The sequence below is a fragment of the Trichechus manatus genome, unplaced genomic scaffold, assembly GCF_000243295.1.
Source record: "Trichechus manatus latirostris isolate Lorelei unplaced genomic scaffold, TriManLat1.0 scaffold00023, whole genome shotgun sequence".
In the NCBI taxonomy this organism is placed as follows: domain Eukaryota; kingdom Metazoa; phylum Chordata; class Mammalia; order Sirenia; family Trichechidae; genus Trichechus; species Trichechus manatus.
The window spans coordinates 8,981,724-8,988,405 of NW_004443959.1; positions in this window are offsets into that span (position 1 = coordinate 8,981,724).

Genomic DNA, 6,682 nt, shown 5'->3' on the forward strand with positions numbered 1-6,682 from the left:
CTAAGTGCCATCTGGTTATCAAAGACTCCCCAGGTGCTATCTCTGGCGTGGACTTCTTCCCTGAACTTCAATCACATATTTTCAGCAGCCTATGCGTGGATATCTAGTAGGTGTCTAACTTAAAAAAAACTTAACCATCCAGAATAGACCTCTGGCTATCACCCCTTCCCCAACACACTCCTCCTGCACTTTTCCAAAACCCTAGGAGCCACCTTGACTCCTCTCACTTACCCCCCACATCGAACCCATGAGCTAACCCTATCAGCTCTGTCTTCAAAATACATGCAGAATTTGTCACTGCTTGCCACCGCCACTCCCACCTCGTTGCTGTAAATTGCCATCTGCTTTCACCTGGACAGTTGCAATGGCCTCTGAGAAAGTCTCCTGCTTCCGTCTGTGCGTCTTAACTGACCAACTGCTGAACAGAAGCAAGAGTGATCCTTCCCGTGACTGTCATTCCACTGAAATGCCATCCAAACTTTACCTCAGCCTACGAGGCCCTACACATTCTGCCACACACCCCCACCCCCATGCCCCACCCCTCACTCACCCTGCTCTGACTATCCCGGCCTTCCTTCCATTCACACAACAAAGACATTCCTGCCACAGGGCCCTTGCACTTGCCCTTCCCTGTGTCTGAAACACACTTTCCTCCGCTAACCACATGGTCAGCTGCCCATTTCCTCCAGTTCTCTTTTCAAATGTCGTCTCCTCAGACAGCCTTTCCTTGACCATTCAATGAACGAGCACATGCCCCACTCTCCTCATCTCCTCTCCCCTGCTTTAGTTTTCTGCAGAGCACCTATCACCACCTGACTTAGTGCACACTGGTTGTTTATTTGTTTATTTTGTCTCCCCACTAGAATGCAATCTCCTTGAGGGCATGGACTTCATCTGGTTAGTTCTTCATCGTCTCCCCAGCACCCGGATCACTGCTGATACATAGTAGGGTTCTCAATAAATGTATTGAATGTGTTGCCTCCCCCAGCCCCACTCCCTCACCCCTCCTCCCGAATGCTATTTTGACCTCCACTTGTGCTCACTGGTTCTGGTGCCTGGGACTGCACCCCACTCCCACTCCCACACCCAGCTTCTACTCCTTTCTCCCCAGCAAGAGTAAGTAGGGAATTTTTCCATGGCTCCCTTCCTCCACCCTTCTTGGAGCCAACCACAGCTCCTCTACGTGACCTTGGAACACATGGCCCTTAACCACATGTTCTCTTGACTTCAAGACCAGGCATCAGACACCAGGCACCCTCCATTCAATCACAGTCTCAAATATTTATGGTCTGTCTGCCATGAGCTAAGGCTGTGCTGGCACTGAACAGGGACTCGAAAGAAGAAGATGGGTCCTGCTGATGAGGGGTTGACAGTCTCCCTGGGGAGGCCAAGTTAATACAAGAGCCATCATCCTAGCACAGCCCAAGATGGCGCGTCATGGAATGTGGGGTGGGGGGCACTAACTCTTTGAAGCTCAGAGCAGAATATGGTGGGAGAAGAGGAGGAAGAGGCGGGTTAAACACACCCAGCTAAAGTCCCATCTCAGCTCCGCAACCAACCTGCAGGCTTCACCCCTATGAGTCCAGGATCACACAGCCCATACACAGCAGAGCCAGGACTCAGCTGGGTCCGTGTGACTCCAAGGTCACTGAACTGAAAGGTGATCCAGAATGGCATCCACTGGCTAACCTCTTTGGGCAGAAGCCATTGATTCCTGGTTTCCAATAAGATCCCAGAATTTCTAAGCAATATTCAAAAGCCATTGCAAGGCAGTGGATGCACACCTGAATCACCAATACCTGCACTGCAGATGGAAATTACTCTGCAAAATACAGCCTCCAGCCCACAGAAGCACGTGTTCAGCAGCCTCCACCACTCCCTGCGCGTCTATGGGGATAACTCCATGGGCTGTGCACAGACGCCACCACAGCCTCGCCCTGCCCTGTCCACATGGGTGGTGGGCTGGTAGCCTCTGTCTTGAGCTCCTTCTGAGCCTAGAATAGCTGTCTACCTAAGTAGGTAGTTCTCTTAATTGCTGCAATTGCTTCTTCAATATTTATTACAAGAACATTACAGAAAATTAAAGCAAAAAAAAAAAAGAACAGAAAAAAATCCCTACTCTCACTCCCATCACCCAGAGACAACTATTTTCAATCTCCATATTTACAATCCTCCCATCTCTCTATAGGTACACATATTTTATGTACACAATGTACGTAAAATTTTATGTCCCGCTATTTTCATTTATCATCATTCTGTAATAGTTTTCCATGTGCTATATAATCTTCTTATTTATCATGTATAATGACAAATCAGCATGCCATCATACAGGTATACCATAATTTATTAGATATTCCCCTTCTGGTTAGCATTTAGATTATATCGAGCTCTCTTATTGGAGATAGAAGGCTGAGTCCCGTTAAAGTGTTCAAGATGACTCAGCCATTTCACAAACATATATGGCGAACCTTCTACCTGCAGAGGGCGCATCCCTTTCCACATACACTCCACACACAGACACAACAGCAAGCCATCTCCTCGCTGACACACAGTGATCTCTCCAGCCACCACTCAAGTCCCTCTCTCCCAAGCTTGGGGTTCTTCAGTGCTTATGTTATGAAATGAGTTGTGTCCCCTCAAAATATGTGTTGAAGTCCTAACCCAGTACCTGTAAATATGACCTTGTTTGGAAATAGTTTTTCTTTTCTTATACTGATGAGGTCAGACCAGTGCAGGGCTGTCCTAAACTGAATCACTTCTGAGTTATAAACAGATAGAGGCAGAGAGACACACACAGGGAGAAGAGGAAGACAAAGGAGACAGACGCATGTACAAGCCCAGGAACACCAAAAAATGCTGGCAGCTGCTAGAAGCTAAGGAGCCCTGGTGGCACCGTGGTTAAGAGCTCAGCTACTAACCAAAAAGGTCTGCAGTTCGAATCCACCAGCCACTCCTTGGAAAGCCTATGGGTCAGTATAGAGCAGTATAGACTCTGTCCGATAGGGTCGCTATGAGTCAGAATTGACTCAACTACAATGGGTTTGGCTTTTGGTTTGGTACTGGAAGCTGAAATAGACAAGGAAGGACCTCCCCCTACAGCCCACCCTGAATTTGGACTTCAAGCATCCTGAGCTGTAAGAAAATAAATTCCTGTTCTTTAAAGCCACCCCAGTGTGGTATTTGTGTATCAGCAGCACTAGGTAACTAAGACAGCTCTTAAAAGAAGATAAAGTAGAAACCTCCCAGATAAAGCAGAAACTCCTTCACATAACATTGAGATCCTGCATGTCTTGCCCAACCTCCCTTTCCAGCTCCCCTCTTCCTCCCCCTATCATGTGACTCATGCACCCACCCTGCCATTGCTCTCCATTCCTCAGATGCATGGCACCCTTTCCAGCCTCTGGGCTTTGCCAACACACACCACCCTGCCTGGAAGGCCCTCCCACACTGACAAAAATTCCCTCCTCTGTGAAACCTTTCCCAACTCCCCAAGGCCTGTATCCTCCTCTGTGCCCAACAGTGACCAGGCTGATGTCTGTTTCAGTGCTTATTACCCTGTGGCAGTGGTGTGCTGGTAAATGTTTAACGACCAGCTCTTCGGGAAGGGTGAGTCCTCAACTGTAGCTTTACCAATTTCCATGGTGTAAATACTCCCAGAGTAGCTGCTTTTGATCAAAGTGATGTCACTAGATGTGGAACTGTTAAACTGTTAAAAATAGTCTATGCCAAAAAAGGCCCATTTAGCCCTCTAACACTCACACAGGGCTGGCGCAGAAGGGCTCTGTTAATGTTTGATGAGTGAGGGAGTGAAGGAATGAAGAAAGGGGGCTTGCGGGAGGGAGGAGAGTAAGAAGTCCAAGAGGAGAGGCCCAACAGGAAGGCCACTCCCTGTGTTCTTAGAAGTTCTATGACTTGCTTCCAATTCCCCAGGAGCCCTGGACAGTTCAGTTCCCTGGAAATTCCTTAGAACAGAAAAAAACAGAATCCTGGATTGTCGGAGCTGGAAGGGACCTTAGAGATAGTTCAGTGCCTCATTTTCCTGAGAGGAGAAGGATTAGCAAGGAAGATTGGGAAAGTGTAGACCCCAAATATACTGAATGTGCCCCCGCCAGGGTGCCTTTCACCTCTGTAGCCTCACACTTGAAGTCACCTCCTCATCACCTCACAGGCTCTCCAATTCAGTCAGCAAAGTGCCTTTCCAGGCAACGTCACATGAGATTTTTTAATGCAAAATGTTTTTCTAATATGCCAAGGAAAAAAAGAGCAAGCTGAAATGTAAGTCAAATTTCTCCCTGTGAGACCAACCCATACCGTCTAAATGGTCTCTTAGAAATAAAATCCAGTGCCTTTTCCAATAATTTCTACTTATTGAGTATCTTTAAAATGTGCCTGGTCAAACCTAGAGGCAGAAAGTAGATTAGTGGTTGCCTAGGGCTGTGCGGGTGGGAGGGAAAATGGAGATTGACTACTAATGGGTGGGTACAGGGTCTCTTTTCAGAGTCATGAAAATGTTCTACACTTAGTTTGTGGTAATGGTTGCACAACTCTGATTATACAAAAAAATCATTGAATTGTACACTCTAATCAGGTGAACTGTATGATATGTGAATTATGTCTTAATAAAGCTGTTAAAAAAAATGTTCCAGGCTCTTTATTCATCTAATTTTCACAACCAGCCTGTAAGGGCTATATTACTAGTCCTATTTACACATATAGAAACTGAGGCTGGGAGACGTGATGTGACTTCCCCAAGGCCAACCACCGCATAAATGGCGAGACTGGCTCCAAAGACACTTATTTTTCAAACGATGAAAACGTCTAAAACCAGCCTTTGCTGTTGCTGCGTCTGCACTGACGGAAACAAATGGACTTGCTGTGGCATAAAAATGCAGCAGGATCCTTTGTGACTGTCAACCTCAGCCACTGAACGGGGAGATCAGGATTAATCCAAGGTGAGGCCAACCCAGCCCCAGGTTCCCTCCTCTCACAGCCTCCAAATCCCTTCTCAGGCTTGGTTCTGGTGACACTTGTCCTGGGTCCACCACTGGAGCCATCAGGAAGGTGGACCCACCATGACAAGGCGAGGAGAGGCAGCTACTGCTCAGCTGTCAGGAAACAAAGGAATCTTCCAGTTCACCTCCAAGGCCAGTTACTGCTTCCCATTCAGTACGTTACCAAGCTTGGGTTCCACCTAGTTACCTGAGCATGTCTTTCCTCAATCCCCTACTCGGCCATAAACCGCCTTCCTGTTTTGTGCCTGGCATGTCACAGGCTTGTGATCCTTATTAGGAGAGAGTCCTAGGCAGAAGCAAGCAGGAAGTAGTCTTCCGGGTCCAAAACCTGGGCTAGTAATGACATTTTCTGATTTGCAATCGGTGGCGCTCGTGTCTCTGTCTGGGCAGGATCTGCATGGCCATGGTGACAAGGGGCAGAGCAAGTTTAACTTCCCACTTGCCTGTGGCGGGGTGATGCTCATGAGGGAAGGCAGGACGAAGGGATTGACAATACAAATCCTTTGACAAGGCTCACTCATCCGCCAAAGCAGTTTCAGAAGCAGAAGTTCTTCAGGACCAGCACGAATGAGGTTGGGGTGCCCGTTTTTTCATAAAGAGGGTTGTATGCAGTAAGGGAAGGAGCCCTGGTAGTGCAGTGGTTAAGTGCTCGGCTGTTAACCGGAAGCTCTTCGGTTGGAACCCACCAGCCACTCTGCAGGAGAAATGTATGGCAGTCTGCTGCTGTAGAGGTTTACAGCCTTGGAAACCCTATGGGACAGTTCTACTCTGTCCTGTACGGTCGCTGAGTCGGAATCCACTCGACAGCAATGGGTTTTTTTGGTTTTATGCAGTAAAGGGACAAGAATGTGGCCATGGGGCTCAGAACACTTGAGATCTTGTTCTCGTCTGCCACTAATGTATTGTGCGCAAGGCACTTAACCTCTCTGAGCTTCAGTGTAAGTATCTGTAAAATGGGAGTAATAATCACTGCTCCAAGGTTGTTTTAAGGATCAAATGAATTCAAGCTTTGTGAAAGCAACTTATAAACAGAAATCACGGGACGATTGTGATGCAAGCCCTCAAGGCCTGTGGATTATGTTCAGGTAGAACTCTTGTTGCATGTAAGGGGGGGAAAAGGGAATCAATCCTTTAAGAAACTACTGGCTTAAGTGAAAAATCTAGGGTGTGGATTTCAGGCATGGTTGGATTCAGAAACTCAACAGTTAAGTCATAAGGACTCAGCTTCCCTGTGGATCAGCTTTCCTTTCCTCAGCGTGCGGGCTCCACTGGGATAGGCCTGCCCCTTGTCATTGTAAGATGGCCACAGCAACCCCAGACCCAAATGCCAACGCCAGGAGCAAAAACCGGCCGTCCCTCCCCTGCAAACAAACATAAGTCCTAAGCCTGGTCTGCTTGTCAGAAACAGGATCCTCCTTACATGGAGTCTGGCACCTCAGTGGCTATAGCCAGGGAGACTTTATTATTATTGTGGTGGAAATATATGTAACAAAACATTCCATTTCAACAATTTCTACCTGTACAATTTAGTAATATTGCTTACATTCTTCAAGTTGTGTGACCATTCTTGCTATTTTTTTTCCAAATCATTCCACCCCCGTAACTCTGGCCAGGGAACTTTTTTTTTTTTTTTTTTTAATATTTTATTGTACTTCAGGTGAAGGCTTACA